Source organism: Bombina bombina, chromosome 2, assembly GCF_027579735.1.
Source record: "Bombina bombina isolate aBomBom1 chromosome 2, aBomBom1.pri, whole genome shotgun sequence".
Taxonomy (NCBI): Eukaryota; Metazoa; Chordata; class Amphibia; order Anura; family Bombinatoridae; genus Bombina; species Bombina bombina.
The window spans coordinates 1,312,912,166-1,312,937,687 of record NC_069500.1 but is presented as its reverse complement, the minus strand read 5'-3'; positions in this window follow the sequence as shown (position 1 = coordinate 1,312,937,687).

Below are 25,522 nucleotides of genomic sequence, written 5' to 3'. Positions count from 1 at the left end.
CCTAAAAAAAGTGGGTGCTACTTTCTAGACGCCTATCTGGATTCCACAAGTCCTCTGGGTGAGATCTCCAGCGTACTGATTGCTGGAATTTGAATGTCAGCCTGCTTTATCACACCTTATTCATTTAAGGTACCACTTTCCTTGTGAGTAGTTTTTTGCACATCACTTTTATATTTGTTGTTTGAACGATTCACACTATGTTGGCGCCCCTTGTTTATCTTCCATTCTAGACACCCTGACCCATCTCACCACGGGACACAAGAGGAGCATGCCAAACACCTGAACACATCACCATTCACATATTAGGATTAGACACTTATTTTTTACATCACAGCATTTTTTGGGACATTGATAAGTACTTTTTATATATTTTACTCATCGCCACAAATATCATTGTTCATCTGTGATATCTGATGATTTCAATGTATCACTAATAATATACACAAATTGTCCTGAGCACTTTTTTTACTCACAATTTATTTTCGTTATTATTATTAATTTTTAACACATACCAAACACTGGGCCTAGATTTAGAGTTGGGCGGTAGCTGTCAAAACCAGCGTTAGAGGCTCCTAACGTTGGTTTTTACTGCCCTCTGGTATTTGGAGCCAGTCATTAAAGGGTCCTAACGCTCACTTTCCAGAGCCGTTTGACTTTTCCATACCCGCAGATCCCCTCTACGTCAATTGCGTATCCTATCTTTTCAATGGGATCTTTCTAACGCTTGGTATTTAGAGTCGTGGCTGAAGTGAGCGTTAGAACTCTAACGACAAAACTCCAGCCGCAGAAAAAAGTCAGTAGTTAAGAGCTTTCTAGGCTAATGCCGGTTCATAAAGCTCTTAACTACTGTGCTCTAAAGTACACTAAACACCCATAAAACTACCTATGTACCCCTAAACCGAGGTCCCCCCCACATCGCAGCCACTATTTTAAATTTTTTAACCCCTAATCTGCCGCTCCGTATATCCGCCGCCAACTACGTTATCCCTATGATACCCCTAATCTGTGCCCCTAAACACTGCGACCCCTATATTAATATATATTAACCCCTAATCTGCCCCCCACAACGTCGCCACCAGCTACCTACAATTATTAACCCCTAATCTGCCGACCGGAGCTCACCGCTAGTATAATAAATGTATTAACCCCTAATCCGCCTCACTCCCCGCCTCAATAACCCTATAATAAATAGTATTAACCCCCTAATCTGCCCTCCCTAACATCGCCGACACCTAACTTCAAACATTAACCCTAATCTGCCGACAGGAGCTCACCGCTACTCTAATAAATTGTTTAACCCCTTAAGCTAATTCTAACCCTAACACTAACACCCCCCTAAATTAAATATAATTTTTATCTAACGAAATAAATTAAGTCTTATTAAATAAATTTATTCCCTATTTAAATCTAAATACTTACCTGTAAAAATAAATCCTAATATAGCTACAATATATAATTATAATTATATCTTAGTCCGGAAAAATAGGGGTGTATATCTGTAATAATATCTCTTTTCAAAATCTGTACAAATTGATTCAAACCACCACATATGTATTGATCTGTATAGAATAGAAAATATATTATGTAGTCGTTATGAAATGTATGTCTGATTATTATATAAATGGGTTTAAATTAAATTCAGCATTTTGGCCATTGGGGGTGAGTGTATTGAATTTAAATATTAATTCTGCTTCTTTAAGTAACAACATTTTTTCCATGTCACCTCCTCTATCGTTGTATACTTTTTTTATACCCCAGTATGTAAATCCTATCGTTTTTTTTTTGGTGTATTTCTGTGAAATGTTTGGAGAGTAGGTGTTTACAGTTGCCTCTTTTAATATTGGAAAGGTGTTCTCTTATTCTATCATGTAATGGTCGGCTCGTTTGTCCAAAGTACTGTAATTTACACTGGCATTGAATTTAGAACATCTAATGGTGTCTTTTATGGGATATTTGTAGTTGTTATTGAGGATATCACTTCTTTTCCTTTTTTTATCAAATTTGCATGCTTTACAACTGGGTACAAGGAAAAAAACCTTGTAGTGCATTTCCTGTAGATCTTGATCTCTAAATTTAGGGATTTTATTAAACTGGCTGGGTGCTAATATACTTCTCAAGTTTTTAGTCTTTCTGAATATTAGAGTTGGGCGTTGTTTTACGATGTCTGATAGTAACGGATCCTTTCTAATTATGTGCCAATGTTTATCTAGAATCTTTTTTATAACTTTATGATCCTCATTGTATTCTGTAATAAAGGATATTTGATTATGAAGATTTTTTTGTGTCTTTTTTGCATATTTTAATAGTTCTGTTCTGTCCTTGTTTATTGCTTGAATCTTAGCTTCTTTTATAATTGTTTCTTTGTATCCTTTATCTTTGAATTTTTCTTCTAATATGTTAGCTTGTTTTTGAAATGTATTATCCTCTGAACAATTTTTTCTTATTCTATAAAACTGACCTTTAGGTGTATTATTGATCCATCTTTCCAAATGACAGCTGTCAGAATGTACGTAACTGTTTGTATCTGTGGGTTTGAAATATGTCTCAGTAGTAATAGTATTGTTTTTTAATATGTATTTGAACGTCTAAAAAATGTATACTTGTTTTACTATATTCATGGGTAAAACTTATACCCCAGGTGTTACAATTTATGTCCTCAAGGAATAAATTCAGGAGTTCTTGGTCTCCTTTCCAAATCAGAAATATGTCGTCTATGAATCTCCTATAGAGCACAAGGTTTGCACCCCATGGGGAGTGTAGGATATGTGTGTCCTCAAACCTCCCCATGAACAAGTTGGCATAGCTTGGTGCAAACCTTGTGCCCATAGCCGTTCCTTGTAATTGTAGATAGAATGTTTTTTTGAAGTTGAAATAATTATTTTCCAATATAAATTGCATACAGTTTAGGATAAAATTTAATTTGCGGAGTTTTCATTTCATGATCTGTGTTGAGAAAGTGTTCTGAAGCTTCTATTCCTAATTTATGTTGTATGTTGGTTGTATAACGAATTAACGTTGCAGGTGACTAGTGTATAGTCTTCTTGCCATGTTATAGTTGTCAATGTATTCAGAAAATCTGTAGTGTCTTTTAATGTGAACGGCAGGTTATGTACGTACTTTTGCAAAAAAGTATCCACATATTGTGACATGTTAGAAGTAAAGGCATTGATTCCGCAAATTATAGGATGGCCTGGCGGATGATCTAATGTTTTGTGTATTTTAGGGAGGTAATAGAAGACCGGTGTTTTAGGATATTGTATATTTATAAATTGGTATTCTTGATTATTAATAATTCCTGCTGTTTTTAGCATTATTTAAAATTATTTCAAAATTCCTAGTTTGTTTTTGAATTGGAGTAAATGGTATTTTCCTGCAAGTTTCTGTGTCTCCTATATTTCTGTTTAACTTCTGTTATGTAATCTTTAGTGTTTAATATAACCAAACCTCCTCCTTTGTCCGCTTGTTTTATTGTAATTGTTGGGTCTTCTTTAAGTTATTTTAAGATAGTTCTCTCCTTCCTAGTTAGGTTAGATGGTTTCCTTTTATTAATTTCACATTTTTGTATATCTTCTTTTATTAACTCTTTCGAACATTTCAATATGCGTTCCTTTATCCTGTGTTGGGTAATATTGCGATTTGGGTTTAAGTGTTTTTATGTGTGTATTCTGTTCTCCTAGTTTGTAATTGGCTTTCTTGGGGGTTCTTTAGAAAATGTCTTTTTAGGGTTAGTTTGCGTATAAACTGATTTGCACTAATTAGAGTATTACATTTATTTAACCGTGAGGTTGGGGCAAATGATAATCCTTTAGCCAAAATATTCTCTTGTTCTTTATTTAGAGGTTTGTCACTTAAATTAAATATACCTTTATTAAATATACCTTTATTTGTGTTATGGGTATCTGTATTTTTTATCTCAATATTTTGTGATTTCTTGGGCACTCTTTTCCTCTACTGTCTCTAATCTTCTTTTCTTTTGTTTTTTTAATCTCTCTCTGTTTTCTTGCTGTAAAATGTTGGATGTGGATGGGTGTTCTTGACCTATCTCTAAAAAATGTTGGTTTCCATTTGTATTTTCATCTAAAGTTTCTAATGCATCATATCTATTTTTTAATTCTATGTTTCTGTGTGAGTCCTCAGTTTCTTTATTTCTACCTTGATGTCTATTGTAATTTTGGTTGTGTTCCCTATAATTGTGATGCCTTGGATAATCATTATATGTAGTATGTGTTCGTCTATCATAGTTAGGAATTATGTTCTTCCTGATTGTAATGTCTAGAATCCTCTCTTTTATGGTAGTTCATATTTGTATTTTGTGTATGTCTCCCTCCAATTTTGTCTTCTATCCCAATCATTAGTGTAATATTCTCTATTTCTCCAGTTATTTGTGTAGTTATTTCTATATGAATTTTCTCTATTTGGATTTCTATATTCCCAATGATGGGCTGTGATTTGTAATTGTGGGTTACTGACTCTATCCCTATGGTTAGTATCTCATTCTTCTATCGTAATCATCATTAATCTCTATTATTTTGACCATATCTATTTCTGTGGGTCCTATAAGTTCCTATTTGTGTAGTGTCTAAAGTTTTCCCTTACTCCCTATGCCTATCTGAATATGTCCCTGTGTTTTGTTCATGATTTTCTTCATATTCTATTCTATTATTATTTGTCCATTGTTCTCTATATATATATATATAAAATTATTTTTTGTTATTTGAATAGTGTTGATTCTTTTTATTGGATTTTTAAAAAGATCATTATTCCCATTTTTATTTGTATTTGTCATATCTTTATTTGTTGTTCCCATTTCTATTTCTTCTATATCTGTGTCATTTTCTTCAATGCAATCTCTGTTTTTTGGTATAATTCTTTTATTCTGATTATATCAGTTTCATCTCTTTCTAGTTTCTTCTTTCTACTGTTATATATACTAGGCATTAAGATCTTTCATATTTTTAATAATAGTTTGTTGTCTTTCTTTAAATTTAATATATTACATATATGGTTTAAATGTTTCTTTAAATTGTTTAATTTTTATAGAGAGATTTCCTAATGTTCTAGTGCGAGATTTGATATCACTTGCATTAGATTCTAAAGATGCTTTTTCAAGTACTTTGCACATTCATTTTCATGATCTTCTTCTAATTCTAAAGTGGTCAGTTTTTCTTTAGTCTGAGCCCTCCTTGGGACCATATTAGAATTAGTGTATTTTTCCATAAATATTATTTCAACTTTTTGTTTAATTTCTCTCATCATTTATATTCTCAATTCAGTCATTTCTTCTTGTATATCTATATTTGTAATGTCTGAATGTGTGTCAATGGAATTATTAGAAATGTTAGATAGTATATTTTCTCTGAGATTAAAAATGTCCATAACTGCTTCTAGTGTGTCTCTCAACGGGAGAAGGTTAAATGTGAGAAGGTGTGTGGAGTTATGCTAGATCAGACTCAACTAGCTTCCCGGAGAAAACAGTCAACTAAGTTTGCTATACAGAGGCACTCTTCCCCAGAACCCACGGAGCTACGAGGAGGCACCACACCACGGAGGTAAGGAATATCGGGAGGACCGGTTAGGGGGAGTCAACTACCAATTTTTTCACACTTGGGGATTTTAACAATTAACGGACCATTCTGTGTTATCAAAGTTGTGGCCACAACTTAAGAACATTCTTATCAGATATACATCATAGATGGATAATTAATATCTGGCCTTTACACTGTGCTCTTATATGTATGCTTATGCAAAAATCTACAGATTATGATATAATTTTATATATACTTATAACATCAGAATCTAGTTTTTAATCAAGTTTTTTTAGTAAAAAGATAATTCATATAATTGTCTATCTTTTTTATTTCACTTTACCAAGTTCTATGTAAAGTATATTTCATACACACTGTCTAATACCATAGATATCACGCTTCTAATCCACAACCTATTGCATTAATGAATCTATGCACGCAAAAACCTATATAAAACAAGAGAACCTTAAATTAGCAAACCTTAAATTAGCAAATTGTGCAAATGGATTAAAACTTACATAATATATGTACACGCTCACCCTTCACTACACACTTTTCATTGCAACAAAATAACTAAATTGTTGCATCCACTTTACAATTATATTGCAACTAGATAATCTTATTGTTGCCCCCACCAGGAGAAAACCAACTATATAAAAAAAAAAAAAAAATTCTTTCCCAGTTTATTTCTACACACTTATAACACAAGGAAAGCATTGTTGTACAAGCGTTTTACGTATTAAGCATTTTTTACCAGCGTTTTTTACGCATTCACAATTTATATAAAAATATGCATATGCCATATCATTCATTGAAAAGAATTTTATGGGAACACTCTATTGAATCATTTATGAAATAGATTAAATATATAAATATATTCGCAAGTAACAGTCCAACTCACAGCTCCTTTGAGCGCTCCCCACCCCCACACTATCTATTGGGAGAATATCAGACTTGGGGAAGCTAGTTGAGTCTGATCTAGCATCACTCCACACACCTTTCTCTCCTTTTTGCAGACTGTCAGTTTCATAATCTGGGAAATGCTTTATATAAAATAAAGTATTCTTACCTGAGGTTTTCAAATGACTTTTTTCTAAATTGCGGGTTGTATTAGGCCTCGCGGAGAGCGCAAAATTGCTATAATTATTGGCTCATTCTTGGCGAGAGACTTTTTTGGCGTGAAAAATTAAGTTTGATGCAAATTCGTAATTTCTGGCGTCTCAGTTGGCGCCAAGTCTTTTCTTGAGGTTGCGTCATCTATGATGCTCGAGTTTCGTTCTGGACGTTTTTGGCACCAAAAAAATGTTTTTCAGTTTGTGGTGCGTCATACTTGGCGCCAAACATTTTTTCATTATTTAAGACCTCATTCCTTTTTCCTCTGGTCTTTTTTTTTTATGTCAGGAGGCATATTCTGTTTGCTTTTTTTTTCCCATTCCTGAAACTGTCATATAAGGAAATGGATAATTTTGCTTTATATGTTGTTTTTTCTTTTATATACTGCAAGATGTCTCAATCTGATCCTGTCTCAGAATCTACTACTGGAATCCTGCTGCCTGATATCGGTTCTACTAAAGCTAAGTGCATTTTGTTGTAAACTTGTGGTAAACTGTTCCTCCAGTTGTGGTTTGTAATAGTTGTCATGATAAACTTTTACATGCAGAGAATGTTTCCCATCAGTAGTAGTTCATTACATGTTGCTGGTCCATCAACATCTAATGCTCAGGATATTCCTGTAAATTTAAGATAATTTATTTCTGATTCCATTCAGAAGGCTTTGTCTGCCATCCTGCCTTCTAATAAACGTAAAAGGTCTTTTAAAACTTCTCATAGAGTTGATGAATTTTCTAATGACCTACAACATACTGATTTATCTATCTCTGATGAGGATCTGTCTGATTCAGAGGATCCTGCCTCAGATATTGACACTGACAAATCCTCTTATTTATTTAAAATGGAGTATATTTGTTCTTTATTAAAAGAAGTGTTGATTGTATTAGATATGGAGGAGACCAGTCCTCTTGATACTAAAACTAGTAAACATTTAAATTCGGTTTATAAACCTCATGTAATTATTCCAGAGGTTTTTCCAGTTCCTGATGCTATTTCAGATATGATTTCTAAGGAATGGAATAGACTGGGTACTTCTTTTACTCCTTCTTCAAGTTTTAAAAAATTGTATCCTTTGCCCTACAGATAGATTGGAGTTTTGAGAAAAGATCCCCAAAGTTGATGGGGCCATCTCTACTCTTGCTAAACGTACAACTATTCCTACAGATGATAGTACTTCTTTTAAGGATCCTTTAGATAGGAAGGCTTGAATCTTATCTAAGGAAAGCTTATTTATGTTCAGGCCATCTTCTTAGGCCTGCTATTTCTTTGACTGATGTTGCTGCTGCTTCAACTTTTTGGTTGGAAACTTTAGCACAATCAAGTATCAGATCATAATGTGTATAGCATTGCTAAATTAATTCAACATTTCATAATTTTATTTGTGATGCCATTTTTGATATTATCAGAATTGATGTTAGATATATGTCTTTAGCTATTTTAGCTAGAAGAGCTTTGGCTTAAATCTTGGAATGCTGATATGACTTCTAAATCGACATTGCTATCTCTTTCTTTCCAAGGTAATAAATTATTTGGTTCTCAGTTGGATTCTATAATTTCAACTGTCACTGGGGGAAGGGAGTTTTTTGCCTCAGGATATAAAAATCTAAAGGTAAATTTAAAGCTTCTAACCATTTTTCGCTCCTTTCGACAGAATAAGGAACAGAAAGCCTAGTACTTCCCCTAAGGAATCTTTCTCCAATTGGGAAGCCTTCCTCAATCTGGAATACATCCAAGCCATTTAAGAGAATCTAAAACCAGACCCCAAGTCCGCATAAATGTGCGGCCCTCATTCCAGCTCAGCTGGTATTGGGCAGATTAAAAATTTTCAAGGATTGTTGGATAAATTCAGTCCAAAATCATTGGATTCAGAACATTGTCTCTCAGGGGTACAGAATAGGTTTCAGAGTAAGACCGCCTGTGAGAAGTTTCTTTCTCTTCACGCATTCCAGTGAACCCAGAGAAAGCGCAGGCTTTCCTGAAGTGTGTTTCAGACCTGGAGATATCTGGGGTAATCATGTCAGTCATGTTAACAGCCTGTGGCTCTGGTGACATCACAGCTTTTTTGGAGTGCTATTTAGCACCCAGGGCTAGATGTTGCTGAGTCACAGGATGTGTACCTGATCCGGTCTTGGAGTGCAGTTTCCCTTCCATGTTTTGTAATTTTCTGTGGGTGATTTACATCCACCTGTGCACCCCTTCTTTGTTCTCAGTTTGTTTGGCTTTGTGAGCTCGCATGATGGTGTGGCTGTGTTAGGACTCAGGCAATGGAAAGGACCTTGACGTGGTGCCTGAGCTTTCCCATTTGGCCAGATGCGGTTACTAACCTTTCCAGTTGTGATTTTATCTTAGCTGTGAGCTAGCTGGTGAGTGCTGGTTGTTTCTATGTGTTGTATTACTTTTTATTTGTAATCCCCCCTTGTTTCTTGCACCCATTCCGGACTGGGGGTTAACTGCCTGTGGCTCTGGTGACATCACAGCTTTTTTGAAGTGCTATTTAGCACCCCAGGGCTGGATGTTGCTGAGTCACAGGATGTGTACCTGATCCGGTCTTGGAGTGCAGTTCCCTTCCATGTTTTGTATTTTCTATGGGTGATTACATCCACCTGTTGCACCCCTTCTTTGTTCTCACTTTGTTTGGCTTTGTGAGCTCGCATGATGGTGTGGCTGTGTTAGGGACTCAGGCAATGGAAAGGACCTTGACGTGGTGCCTGAGCTTTCCCATTTGGCCCAGATGTGGTTACTAACCTTTCCAGTTGTGATTTTATCTTAGCTGTGAGCTAGCTGGTGAGTGCTGGATGTTTCTATGTGTTGTATTACTTTTTATTTGTAATCCCCCTTGTTTCTTGCACCCCATTCTGGACTGGGGTTTAACTGCCTGTGGCTCTGGTGACATCACAGCTTTTTTGGAGTGCTATTTAGCACACAGGGCTGGATGTGCTGAGTCACAGGATGTGTACCCTGATCCGGTCTTGGAGTGCAGTTCCCTTCCATGTTTTATATATATATATATATATATATATAATATATATAATATATATAATATTATATATTTTCTGTAGTGTAGCTTCCCCTCCTCAATAACCAACCCCCCCACCCCCTCCCATGATCCCTTAGATAAAATTGTCCCCACTCCTCTCTCCCTCCTTCCCTTTACACTTTGTTCTATAGTGTAGGGCTTCCACCCACTCCCGCCCCCATGCGCACTCCCGCCCCATGCATTTTCCCACATCCGTGCATGCTCCCAGTGATCCCGCCCCCCTCTGACGTGTTTACACCAGCGATGGCCGGCCACCCACCTCCCTGCAACGGCTCCCACCCACCAACGATCGTACACCATCGCTGGCTGACGCAGCGAGGACCACAGAGTGGCTCTCTCTGCATCAGTGTGTTAAAAAAGGTATTACAGTGGTGCCTCAATATCGCGGCATCACCACAATACCTTGAAAGTGTCTGGAAGCAATCAGGATGGCGGATTAGGGGTTAATACATTTTATTATTAGTTGCGATGAGGGATGGATGGCGGATAAGGGGTTTTGATGTGTCAGGTTCAATTTGTGGGAGACGGGTTAAACGTTTACCAGTGATTAAACTTTTTGTGTTTTTTACTTAGGCGCTGGAAGATCATATACTGCCATAAGTCACTGGCGACTCCAGAAATGTGTATTTCCGAACATTTATCTACCTCGTCGATTTTTCTGACTTACGGGTGGCATGGGTTTCCGCAGTTGCGCTGAAACCTACGCTGTATATGTAATCTTGCCCCATGTGTGTATTTACAATATTCTAACAATTATTTATGTGCTTTGGTTAAAGGCCAAGCTATCCACTTTGTTCTCTAAAAGAACTTAGTGTTGAATATTAAGCACTTCCAATTTATATTTACAATTATATGTATACTGATATGTAGTGCCTCCTAAGCCACTAAAGTCTAGGTTGTTCAGATGATGGTTGATTTCAAATAATAAATGATGTCCAAAAGTTACAAAAGAAAGAACTGCTTTGATTTAAATTGCTAAAGATGCTTTTAAAGGGACATTAAACACAAAATTTGTCTTTCATGATTCAGATAGAGAATACAATTTTAAACAACATTCCAATTGACTTCTATTATAGAATTTGCTTTATTCTTTAGATATCCTTTGTTGAAGAAATGGCACATGGGTCAGCCAATCACACAGGGTATCTATGTGCAGCCACCAATCAGCAGATACTGAGCCTATCTAGATATTATTTTCAGCAAAGGATATCAAGAAAATGAAGGCAATTAGATAATATAAGTAAATTAGAAAGTTGTTTAAAATTGCATGCTCTTTCTAAATCATGCGTTTTATGTCCCTTTAAATCATGTGCCTTTAAATACATTAAAGAAGTACCTTTAGTAGGGTGAAGGGCAAAATAATTAAAATTTTATTCAAAAGTTGTAAAAAAGATACAACAAAAAAGATTTGCCCCACCCTAACTGATAACAATGTAGGATTGGAAACAATCACAGTCATTCCAATATTTATTGATCAGAAAACATCCAGACATACTGCACACGTACTTAATATTGTGATTATTATCATAAGAAGGAGATAGGTGAAGATTATCTGCTATTAGGTAAGTATTCCCTTGCAGGGTCTATTTATGGGAACTCTATGGCCTCTATTTATCAAAGGTCTTGCGGACCTGATCTGACAGTGCGGATCAGGTCCGCAAGACCTCGCTAAATGCGGAGAGCAATACGCTCTCCGTATTCAGCATTGCACCAGCAGCTCACAAGAGCTGCTGGTGCAACGCCGCCCCTTGCAGACTCGCGGCCAATGGGCCGCTAGCAGGGGGTGTCAATCAACCCAATCGTAATCGATCGGGTTGAATTCCGGCGATGTCTGTCCGCCTGCTTAGAGCAAGCGGACAGGTTATGGAGCAGCGGTCTTTGTGACCGCTGCTTCATAACTGCCGTTTCTGGCGAGCCTGCAGGCTCGCCAGAAACACAGGGCATCAAGCTCTATTCAGAGCTTGATAAATAGGCCCCTATAACTGGTTTGCTTTCAGAGAAATTGATTGTTGTGGTTGTTAAATAACTTCCTTTTATCATGGAAACTTTGTTGCTATTTCTGTTTTGTTTGATATATAATGTGACAAAAGTTTTCACTCATACACAGAGCTCTTAAAGGGACATGGAACACTTTGAGATGGTAATATAAAATAATAAACTGTATATATATAAAAAAAACAAACTATACTAACAATTAGAACATAGGAGATCATTTGGGTTCTAAGCCTCCCCTCTATGTGTATAAGTCTTGTGCGCAGTTAAATATATAAATCAGTGGGTATTCCCCACCTTTACTTTGTTTACCTATTCACAGTCCAAGAGTGGCTGCTTTATTTCAAAAAGGGGACTTTTCTGTATTTTTACTCTGTACTAGAACATATTATCTAAAGGGAAACATAATTCTATTATGTAAAAATGAGGTTTCTGTAATGCAATCATACCCTACTACTGTAAACGTTCATATTGTGGCACTACACGGCTAAAATGTCATGTATAACTAATGTGCTTTTGATTATTACACTGCCAGAGACCCTGGATGTTTGTTTGTGAATTTTGAACCTCAATAAAAAATTATTTAAAAAAACTAAAATTAACAAAAAAACTATACTTTCATTATTTATGTCCCCTTTTCCTTTAATTCCATTTTGAAATTATTAGCTTTTTAGTTCCTGTTAGAAATGGAAGTGCAGAACACTGTTATATTCCAGACATCCATTGGCTGCACACTCTAGTGACCTATTTATAACTGTCCCTAACTAGCCACAGCAGAGAAGGTAACCTAAGTTACAACATGGCAGCTATCATTGTATTATAGATACTAAAACTTTATACTTATTTTGTCACTATTTAAGCAGCTAATGAAACTATTCACAGACTAATCATTTCTAGAATGCATCATTCTATCTAGCATTGATTTAGTGTTTAATGTCCTTTTAAACATACAATTATTCCTTATTGGCACTGTTGCTAAACAGAAGTGAATCTAGTATAAACTAAGCTACTTCTATAGAGGGAGCTATTTTATCTTTATCCTAAGCTATTTTCAGCAACAGTGCTGAATTCCCAAAATATGTTCCCAATTACTAACACATAACCCATCCGATTTAGGGCTAGATTACAAGTGGCGCTAGGGTTAATTTTTTACGCTAGTCGGGTTGCGTTTGTATTACACGTTAAAAAAAACTTTTTTGCGCAAGCGTTGAACTGAATAGTACAAAAATCCTAACTTAATATTTCGCGTAGAAATCAACAGAGAAAAACACCCTAGATCGCGCAAACACCATCACATTTTTACATTCCCATAGAAGTCAACGGAGAGAAAAAAAAATGTTGAAAAAAAAACACCCATTGCGCAAACAACATAGCATATTTGCTTTAGCAAATGCAAAATATTTACAGTAAATACATAGTTACAATCTTTATTAAATATGAATATTGCATAAATATGTATTATCATGTTTTCATCTACTTAAAGGGACATGAAACCCAAAAATTTTCTTTCATTATTTAGGTAGAACATACAATTTTAAACAACATTCCAGTTTACTTCTATTATCAAATTTGCTTCATTCTCTTGGTATCATTTGTTGAAGGAGCAGGAATGCACTACTGGTTTCTATCAGAACATATGGGTGAGCCAATAACAATTCGTGTGTGTGTATATATATATATATATATATATATATATGCAGCCACTAATCAGCAGCTAGAACCTAGGTTCTTTGCTGTTCCTGAGCTTACCTTGATAAACCTTTCAGCAAAGGATAACTAGAGAAGGAAGCAAATTAAATAATAGAAGTAAATTAGAAAGTTGTTTAAATTTGTATGCTCTGTCTGAATAATGAATGTCTAATTATGACTTTACCGTTTATTTATGGCAAAGGGCTCTAATGTACTTATATATATATGTCTATATGTGTGTACATATATACATTTTTTGTATATGACTGTAAACACATATATACCATATAAATACATTTATATATATACAGTATATATATATATATATATATATATATATATACACAAATACATCTTTAGTAATGTATCTGTATATATCTCTATGTTAAAGTACTTTTGTGTTTTTGATCTTTTTCTAACACCTGATATTACAATTTCCCTAGCTTAAATTAAATTAAAACTTACCTGTCAAATTAAAAAAACATAGGCCTAGATTTGGAGTTCGGCGGTAGCCGTCAAAACCAGCGTTAGAGGCTCCTAACGCTGGTTTTGGCCGCCCGCTGGTATTTGGAGTCAGTGATTAAAGGGTCTAACGCTCACTTTTCAGCCGCGACTTTTCCATACCGCAGATCCCCCTACGCCATTTGCGTATCCTATCTTTTCAATGGGATCTTTCTAACGCCGGTATTTAGAGTCGTTTCTGAAGTGAGCGTTAGAGCTCTAACGACAAAACTCCAGCCGCCTGAAAATAGCAGGAGTTAAGAGCTTTCTGGCTAACGCCGGTTCATAAAGCTCTTAACTACTGTACTCTAAAGTACACTAACACCCATAAACTACCTATGTACCCCTAAACCGAGGTCCCCCCACATCGCCGCCACTGGATTAAAATTTTTAACCCCTAATCTGCCGACCGCCACCTACGTTATACTTATGTACCCCTAATCTGCTGCCCCTAACCCCGCCGACCCCTATATTACATTTATTAACCCCTAACCTGCCCCCCACAACGTCGCCGCCAGCTACTTAAAATAATTAACCCCTAATCTTCCGACCGCAAAGCGCCGCCACCTACGTTATCCATATGTACCCCTAATCTGCTGCCCCTAACACCGCCGACCCCTATATTATATTTATTAACCCCTAATCTGCCCCCCTCAACGTCGCCGACACCTGCCTACACTTATTAACCCCTAATCTGCCGAGCGGACCTGAGCGCTACTATAATAAAGTTATTAACCCCTAACACGCCTCACTAACCCTATAATAAATAGTATTAACCCCCTAATCTGCCCTCCCTAACATCGCCGACACCTAACTTCAATTATTAACCCCTAATCTGACGACCGGAGCTCACCGCTATTCTAATAAATGTATTAACCCCTAAAGCTAAGTCTAACCCTAACACTAACACCCCCCTAACTTAAATATAATTTACATCTAACGAAATAAATTAACTCTTATTAAATAACTTATTCCTATTTAAAGCTAAATACTTACCTGTAAAATAAATCCTAATATAGCTACAATATAAATTATAATTATATTATAGCTATTTTAGGATTAATATTTATTTTACAGGCAACTTTGTATTTATTTTAACCAGGTACAATAGCTATTAAATAGTTAAGAACTATTTAATAGTTACCTAGTTAAAATAATAACAAATTTACCTGTAAAATAAATCCTAACCTAAGATATAATTAAACCTAACACTACCCTATCAATAAAATAATTAAATAAACTACCTACAATTAATCTAACACTACACTATCAATAAATTAATTAAACACAATTCCTACAAATAAATACAATTAAATAAACTAGCTAAAGTACAAAAAATAAAAAAGAACTAAGTTACAAAAAATAAAAAAATATTTACAAACATAAGAAAAATATTACAACAATTTTAAACTAATTACACCTACTCTAAGCCCCCTAATAAAACAACAAAGCCCCCCAAAATAAAAAATTCCCTACCCTATTCTAAATTAAAAAAGTTACAAGCTCTTTTACCTTACCAGCCCTGAACAGGGCCCTTTGCGGGGCATGCCCCAAGAATTTCAGCTCTTTTGCCTGTAAAAGAATAAATACAATACCCCCCCCCCAACATTACAACCCACCACCCACATACCCCTAATCTAACCCAAACCCCCCTTAAATAAACCTAACACTAAGCCCCTGAAGATCTTCCTACCTTGTCTTCACCATCCAGGTTCACCGATCCGTCCTGAAGAGCTCCTCCGATGTCCTGATCCAAGCCCAAGCGGGGGGCTGAAGAGGTCCTTGATCCGGTCAAAGTCTTCATCCAAGCGGGGCAGAAGAGGATCTTCCATCCGATTGAAGTCATCATCCAGGCGGCATCTTCTATGGTCTTCCATCCGGAGCGAAGCGGCAGGATCCTGAAGACCTCCAGCGCGGAACATCCATCCGGACCGACGACTGAACGACGAATGACTGTTCCTTTAAGGGACGTCATCCAAGATGGCGTCCCTCGAATTCCGATTGGCTGATAGGATTCTATCAGCCAATCGGAATTAAGGTATGAATTTTCTGATTGGCTGATGGAATCAGCCAATCAGAATCAAGTTCAATCCGATTGGCTGATCCAATCAGCCAATCAGATTGAGCTCGCATTCTATTGGCTGTTCCGATCAGCCAATAGAATGCGAGCTCAATCTGATTGGCTGATTGGATCAGCCAATCGGATTGAACTAGATTCTGATTGGCTGATTCCATCAGCCAATCAGAAAATTCCTACCTTAATTCCGATTGGCTGATAGAATCCTATCAGCCAATCGGAATTCGAGGGACGCCATCTTGGATGACGTCCCTTAAAGGAACAGTCATTCGTCGTTCAGTCGTCGGTCCGGATGGATGTTCCGCGCTGGAGGTCTTCAGGATCCTGCCGCTTCGCTCCGGATGGAAGACCATAGAAGATGCCGCCTGGATGATGACTTCAATCGGATGGAAGATCCTCTTCTGCCCCGCTTGGATGAAGACTTTGACCGGATCATGGACCTCTTCAGCCCCCCGCTTGGGCTTGGATCAGGACATCGGAGGAGCTCTTCAGGACGGATCGGTGAACCTGGATGGTGAAGACAAGGTAGGAAGATCTTCAGGGGCTTAGTGTTAGGTTTATTTAAGGGGGGATTGGGTTAGATTAGGGGTATGTGGGTGGTGGGTTGTAATGTTGGGGGGGGGGGTATTGTATGTTTTTTTTACAGGCAAAAGAGCTGATTTTCTTGGGGCATGCCCCGCAAAGGGCACTGTTCAGGGCTGGTAAGGTAAAAGAGCTTGTAACTTTTTTAATTTAGAATAGGGTAGGGAATTTTTTATTTTGGGGGTGTTTGTTATTTTATTCGGGGGCTTAGAGTAGGTGTAATTAGTTTAAAATTGTTGTAATATTTTTCTTATGTTTGTAAATATTTTTTTATTTTTTGTAACTTAGTTCTTTTTTATTTTTTGTACTTTAGCTAGTTTATTTAATTGTATTTATTTGTAGGAATTGTGTTTAATTAATTTATTGATAGTGTAGTGTTAGGTTAATTGTAGGTAATTGTAGGTAGTTTATTTAATTATTTTATTGATAGGGTAGTGTTAGGTTTAATTATATCTTAGGTTAGGATTTATTTTACAGGTAAATTTGTTATTTTTTAACTAGGTAACTATTAAATAGTTCTTAACTATTTAATAGCTATTGTACCTGGTTAAAATAATTACAAAGTTGCCTGTAAAATAAATATTAATCCTAAAATAGCTATAATATAATTATAATTTATATTGTAGCTATATTAGGGTTTATTTTACAGGTAAGTATTTAGCTTTAAATAGGAATAAGTTATTTAATAAGAGTTAATTTATTTCGTTAGATGTAAATTATATTTAAGTTAGGGGGGTGTTAGTGTTAGGGTTAGACTTAGCTTTAGGGGTTAATACATTTATTAGAATAGCGGTGAGGTCCGCTCGGCAGATTAGGGGTTAATAATTGAAGGTAGGTGTCGGCGATGTTAGGGAGGGCAGATTAGGGGTTAATACTATTTATGATAGGGTTAGTGAGGCGGGTTAGGGGTTAATAACTTTATTATAGTAGCGGTGCGGTCCGCTCGGCAGATTAGGGGTTAATAAGTGTAGGCAGGTGTCGGCGACGTTGAGGGGGGCAGATTAGGGGTTAATAAATATAATATAGGGGTCGGCGATGTTAGGGCAGCAGATTAGGGGTACATAGGGATAACGTAGGTTGCGGCGGTTTACGGAGCGGCAGATTAGGGGTTAAAAAAAATATGCAGGGGTCAGCGATAGCGGGGGCGGCAGAATAGGGGTTAATAAGTGTAAGGTTAGGGGTGTTTAGACTCGGGGTACATGTTAGAGTGTTAGGTGCAGACGTAGGAAGTGTTTCCCCATAGGAAACAATGGGGCTGCGTTAGGAGCTGAACGCTGCTTTTTTGCAGGTGTTAGTTTTTTTTTCAGCTCAAACAGCCCCATTGTTTCCTATGGGAGAATCGTGCACGAGCACGTTTTTGAGGCCGGCCGCGTCCGTAAGCAACTCTGGTATCGAGAGTTTCATTTGCGGAAAAAATGCTCTACGCTCCTTTTTTGGAGCCTAACGCAGCATTTGTTTGAACTCTCGATACCAGAGTTAAATTTATGGTGCGGCCAGAAAAAAGCCTGCGGAGCGTTAACAGCCCTTTTACCGCCAAACTCCAAATCTAGGCCTAAGTTTAAACTAACAATTAAACTAATATAATTATTGAACTAAAATTGAACTAACTACCAATTAAATTAAACTAAACTACACATTAAAAAATCCTAACACTACTCTAAAAATTACTAACGCCTTGATTTAGAGTTCTGCGGTAGCCGTCAAAAGCAGTGTTAAGGGCTCCTAACGCTGCTTTTGGCCGCCCGCTGGCATTTAGAGTCGTGTAGGTAAAGGTCTAACGTTCACTTTCAAGCCACGACTTTTCCATACCGCAGATCCCCTTACGCCAATTGCATATCCTATCTTTTCAATGGGATCTTCCTAACGCCGGTATTTAGAGTCTTGGCTGAAGTGATCATTACACCTCTACCGACAAAACTGTAAAGGCTGTAGTTAAGAGCTTTATGGGCTAACGCCGGTTTATAAAGCTCTTCACTACAGTGCTACAAAGTACACTAACACCCATAAACTACCTATGTACCCCTAAACCAAGGTCCCCCCACATCGCCGCCACTGTAATAAATATTTTTAACCCCTAATCTGACGACTGCACATCGCCGCCACCTACATTATCCTTATGAACCCCTAATCTGCTGCCCCTAACATCGCCGACACCTACATAATATTTATTAACCACTAATCTGCCGACCGGACCTCGCCGCTACTCTAATAAATGTATTAACCCCTAAAGCTAAGTCTAACCCTATCCCTAACACCCCCCTAAATTAAATATAATTTTAATCTAACAAAATAAATTAACTCTTATTAAATAAATGAATCCTATTTAAAGCTAAATACTTACCTGTAAAATAAACCCTAATATAGCTACAATATAACTCATAATTATATTGTAGCTATTTTAGGGTTTATATTTATTTTACAGGCAACTTTGTATTTATTTTAACTAGGTACAATAGCTATTAAATAGTTATTAACTATTTAATAGCTACCTAGTTAAAATAATTACAAAATTACCTGTAAAATAAATCCTAACATAAGTTACAATTAAACCTAACACTACACTATCATTAAATTAATTAAATAAATTACCTACAATTAATTACAATTAAATAAACTAAACTAAATTACAAAAAAAACAAACACTAAATTTTCAAAAAATAAAAAAGATTACAAGCATTTTAAACTAATTACACCTAATAAAAAAGCCCCCCAAAATAAAAAATTCCCTACCCTATTCTAAAATACAAAAGTAATCAGCTCTGTTACCAGCCCTTAAAAGGGCTTTTTGCGGGGCCTTGACCCAAAGTAATCAGCTCTTTTGCCTGAAAATAAAATACAATCCCCCCCAACATTACAACCCACATACCCCTACTCTAACCCACCCAAACCCCCCTTAAAAAACCTATCGCTAACCCCCTGAAGATCATCCTACCTTGAGTCGTCTCACTCAGCCGAGCCGAATTCTTCATCCAAGGTGCGCAGAGGAGGTCCATCATCCGGTAGAAGTCTTCATCCAAGCGGGACAAGAAGAGGTCCTTCATCCGGTACAAGTGTTTATCCAGGCGGCGTCTTCAATCTTCATCCATCCGGAGCAGAGCCATCTTCAACGGAGCCGACACGGAGCCATCCTCTTCTGCCGATGGACTAACAATGAATGAAGGTTCCTTTAAGGGACGTCATCCAAGATGGCATCCCTTCAATTCCAATTGGCTGATAGAATTCTATCAGCCAATCAGAATTAAGGTAGGAAAAATCTGATTGGCTGATTCAATCAGCCAATCAGATTCAAGTTCAATCCGATTGGCTGATCCAATCAGCCAATCAGATTGAGCTCGCATTCTATTGGCTGTTCCGATCAATATTTAGCTTTAAATAGGATTAATTTATTTAACAAGAGTTAATTTATTTTGTTAGATTTAAATTATATTTAATTTAGGGGGGTGTTAGGGTTAGCTTTAGGGGTTAATATTTTTATTATAGTAGCGGCGAGGTCCGGTCGGCAGATTAGGGGTTAATACTTGCAGTTAGGTGGCGGCGACGTTGGGGGGGCAGATTAGGGGTTAATAATTATAATGTAGGTGTCGGTGATGTTAGGGGCAGCAGATTAGCGGTTCATATGTATAATTTAGGTGCCGGCGGTGTCCGGAGCGGCAGATTAGGGGTTAATAATATAATGCAGGTGTCAGCGATAGCGGGGTCGGCAGATTAGGGGTTAATAAGTGTAAGGTTAGGGGTGTTTAGACTCTGGGTTCATGTTAGGGTGTTAGGTGCAGACTTAGAAAGTGTTTCCCCATTGGAAACAATGGGGCTGCGTTAGGAGCTTAATGCTGCTTTTTTGCAGGTGTCAGGTTTTTTTTCAGCCCAAACTGCCCCATTGTTTCCTATGGGGGAATCATGCACAAGCACGTTTTTCCAGCTAGCTGCTACCGTAAGCAACGCTGGTATTGAGAGTTGAAATGGCGGTAAATATGCCTTTACACTCCCTTTTTGGGGCCTAACGCAGCCCTTCAGAGAACTCTAAATACCAGCATTGTTTAGAAGCAGCGCTAGAAAAAAAGACGCGTAGCTAACGCACCCCATCGGCCGCAAAACTCTAAATCTAGGTGTAAGTATCTAAATACAAAAACATAAAAATACTAAGTTACAAAAAATAACAAACACTAATTTACGGAAAATATCAAACGAAATTATTCAAAATAAATATGAAATACACCAAATCTAATAGCCCTATCATAATAAAAAAAAACCACCCAAAATAAAAAAAACCTAGTCTACAATAAACTACCAATGGCCCTTAAAAGGGCCCTTTGTGTTGCACTGCCCCAAAGATATCAGCTCTTTTAACTGTAAAAAAAAAACATAAAGACCCCCCAACAGTAAAACCCACAAACCAATCAACCCCCCAAAATAAGAAACCTAATTCTAAAAAAATCTAAGCTACCCATTGCCCTGAAAAGGGCATTTGTATGGCATTGCCCTTAAAAGGGCATCTAGATCTTTTACTGCCCAGACCCTAAACAAACAAAAAAAATGCCTAAAAAAACCTTAAAAAAAGCCTAACAACCCCCTGATGATCCACTTACAGTTTTTGAAGTCCCGCTTGAACGATCTTCATCCCAGAGTTGAAGTCCTGATCTAGGGGGCTAGAAGTCTTCATCCAGACGGCCTCTTCAATCTTCATCCCGGCGGCATCTTCTATCTTGATCCCGGAGGCGCAGAGTGGGTCCATCCTGAAGACATTTGGTGCGGAGCATCCTCTTCATACGTGATCCAAGATGGTGTTCCTTGCATTCCTATTGGCTGAAAAATTTGAATCAGCCAATAGGAGTTAGAGCTGCTTAAATCCTTTTGGCTGTTCAAATCAGCAATGCCAATACAAATGCCCTTTTCAGGGCAATGGGTAGCTTAGGTTTTTTAGATAGTTTTTTTTATTTTTTGTAGGTTTGGGGGGGTGGGGGTTTGTAATGTTAGTGGGTCTTTGTATTTTTTTTTTTCACTAAAAGAGCTGCTATCTATAGGGCAATGCCCTACAAAAGGCCATTTTACAGGCCTTTGGTAGTTTATTTTAGATTAGGGTTTTTATTTTGGGGAGTTTTTTTATGGGTATTAGAATAGGAATAACATTTTTATTTTTGGGATCATTTGTTATTTTGTGTTTTTTTTTGCAAAAGAGCTGTTTAACTTAGGGCAATGCCCTACAAAAGGACCTTTTAAGGGCCCCCCAAAAGGCCCTTTTAAGGGCCCTTGGTAGTTTGGGGGGTGGGGGTTTGTATAGTGTTAGGGGGTGTTTGTATTTTTTTTTAAGCAAAAGAGCTGTTTAAATCAGGGCAATGCCCTACAAAAGGCCCTTTTAAGAGCCCCCCAAAAGGCCCATTTAAGGGCCCTTGGTAGTTTGGGGGATCTGGGTTTGTATAGTGTTAGGGTTTGTTTGTATTTTTTTTTTTGGAGCAAAAGAGCTGTTTAACTCAGGGCAATGCCCTACAAAAGGTCCTTGTAAGGGCCCTTGGTAGTTTATTCTAGATTAGGCTTTTTTTATCTTGGGGTGGGGTATTTTTTGTAAAAGGGTATTAGAATAGGAATAATCTCTATTTTTTTGGATAATTTTGTTTAGTTCTTTTGTAATGGTAGGTTTTTTATTTTTTGTAATGTTAGGTTTTAGTGTAAGGCAGGTTAGGTTTTATTTCACAGGTAAGTTTGTATTTATTCTAGCTAGGTAGTTAGTAAGTAGTTAATAACTATTTACTAACGAGTATCTACCTAGTTAAAAATAAATACAAACTTACCTGTGAAATAAAAATAAAACCTAAGCTAGCTACAATGATAACTATTAGTTATATTGTAGCAACCTTAGGTTTTATTTCACAGGTAAGTGTATTTAGTTTTAATTAGGAATTATTTACAAGTGACCTAGATTTAGAGTTTTGCGTCTAGAAGGGGTGCGTTAGCTACGCGTGTGTTCCCCACCCCCCCGCACCTTTTAAACACGCTGGTATTGAGAGTTCTCTGAAGGGCTGCGTTAGGCTCCCAAAAAGGGAGCGTACAGGCATATTTACCGCCACTTCACCCATCAATACCAGACGTTTGCTACGGACGCGGCCAGCTTCAAAAACGTGCTCATGCACGATTCCCCCATAGGATACAATGGGGCAGTTTGAGCTGAAAAAAACCCTGCAAAAAAGTAGCATTCAGCTCCTAACGCAGCCCCATTGTTTCCTATGGGGAAACACCTACTAAGTCTGCACCTAACACTCTAACATGTACCCCAAGTTTAAACACCCCCTAACCTTACACCTTATTAACCCCTAATCTGCTTGCTCCCGCCTATCGCCTGACCCATGCATACACTTTTAAACCCCTAATCTTCCGCTCGGACACCGCCGCAACCTACATTATAGCTATGTACCCCTAATCTGCTGCCCCTAACATCGCGACACCTATATTATATATATTAACCCCTAATCTGCCCCCCCCCCAACGTCGCCGCTACCTACCTACACTTATTAACCCTAATCTGCGACCGGACCTCGCCGCCACTATAATAAATGTATTAACCCTAAAACCGCCTCACTCCCGCCTCAAAAACCCTATAATAAATAGTATTAACCCCTAATCTGCCCTCCCTAACATCGCTGACACCCTAACTTCAAGTAATTAACCCTAATCTGCCGACCGGACCTCACCGCTACCTATAATAAATGTATTAACCCTAAGCTAAGTCTTAATCCTAACACTAAACACCCCCCTAAATTTAAATCTAACAAATAAAATAATCTTATTAAATAAATTATTCCTATTTAAAGGTAAATACTTACCTGTAAAATAAACCCTAATATAGCTATAATATAAATAATATTATAAATAACATTGTAGCTATTTTAGGATTAATATTTATTTTACAGGCAACTTTGTATTTATTATAACCAGGTACAATAGCTATTAAATAGTTAATAACTATTTAATAGCTACCTAGTTAAAATAATTACAAAATTACCAGTAAATAAATCCTAACCTAAGTTACAATTAAACCTAACACTCCACTATCAATAAATTCATTAATAAACTACCTACCAATTGATCTACAATTAAATCAACTAAACTAAATTACAAAAAAACAAACACTAATTACAAAAACAAACAAACACTAAATTACAAAAAATAAAAAAAGATTCCAAGAATTTTAAACTAATTACCACCTACTCTAAGCCCCATAAAAAAATAACAAAGCCCCCCAAAATAAAAAAATACCCTACCCTATTCTAAAATAAAAAGTTTACAGCTCTTTTTACCTTACCAGCCCTTAAAAGGGCCTTTTGCGGGGCATGCCCCAAAGAAAACAGCTCTTTTGCCTGTAAAAAAACATACAATACCCCCAACATTACAACCCACCACCCACATATCCTAATCTAACTCAAACCCCCTTAAAAAAACCTAACACTAAGCCCCTGAAGATCTCCCCTACCTTATCTTCACCACGCCGGGTATCACCGATCCGTCCAGAAGAGGCTCCGAAGTCTTCATCCTATCTGGCAAGATGAGGACATCCGGACCGGCAAACATCTTCATCCAAGCGGCATCTTTATCTACATCATCCGACGAGGAGCGGCTCCATTTTCAAGACCTCCGGCGCGAAACATCCTCTTCTCCGACGACAAATGAAGGTTCCTTTAAGGGATGTCATCCAATATGGCATCCCTCGAATTCCGATTGGCTGATAGGATTCTATCAGCCAATCGGAATTAAGGTAGGAAAAAAATGATTGGCTGATTGAATCAGCCAATCAGATTCAAGTTCAATCGGATTGGCTGATCCAATCAGCCAATCAGATTGAGCTTGCATTCTAATGGCTGTTCCGATCAGCCAATAGAATGCAAGCTCAATCTGATTGGCTGATCCAATCAGCCAATCGGATTGAACGTGAATCTGATTGGCTGATTCAATCAGCCAATCAGATTTTTCCTACCTTAATTCCGATTGGCTGATAGAATCCTATCAGCCAATCGGAATTTGAGGAACGCCATCTTGGATGACGTCCCTTAAAGGAACCTTCATTCATCGTCTAGTCGTTGGGAGAAGAGGATGTTCCGCACCGGAGGTCTTGAAGATGGAGCCTCTCCTCGTCGGATGGATGAAGATAGAAGAAGCCGCTTTGATGAAGATGTTTGCCGGTCCGGATGTCCTCTTCTTACCAGATAGGATGAAGACTTCTGAGCCTCTTCTGGACCTCTTCTTGCCGGATAGGATGAAGATTTCAGAGCCTCTTCTGGACGGATCATGATACCCGGCATGGTGAAGATAAGGTAGGGAGATCTTCAGGGGCTTAGTGTTAGGTTTTTTAAGGGGGGTTTGGGTTAGATTCGGGGTATGTGGGTGGTGGGTTGTAAAGTTGGGGGGTATTGTATGTTTTTTTACAGGCAAAAGAGCTGTTTTCTTTGGGGCATGCCCTGCAAAAGGCCCTTTTAAGGGCTGGTAAGGTAAAAGAGCTGTAAACTTTTTATTTTAGAATAGGGTAGGGCATTTTTTTATTTTGGGGGGCTTAGTTATTTTTTTAGGGGGCTTAGAGTAGGTGTAATTAGTTTAAAATTCTTGTAATCTTTTTTATTTTTTGTAATTTAGTGGGTTTTTTTTTTGTAATTTAGTGGGGTTTTTTTGTAATTTAGTTTAGTTGATTTAATTGTAGATAATTGTAGGTAGTTTATTTAATTAATGTATTGATAGTGTAGTGTTAGGTTTAATTGTAACTTAGGTAAGGATTTATTTTACTTTTAATTTTGTAATTATTTTATCTAGGTAGCTATTAAATAGTTTTTAACTATTTAATAGCTATTGTACCTGGTTAAAATAAATACAAAGTTGCCTGTAAAATAAATATTAATCCTAAAATAGCTACAATGTAATTATTATTTATATTGTAGCTATATTAGGGTTCATTTTACAGGTAAGTATTTAGCTTTAAATAGGAATAATTTATTTAATACGATTTATTTTATTTTGTTAGATTTAAATTATATT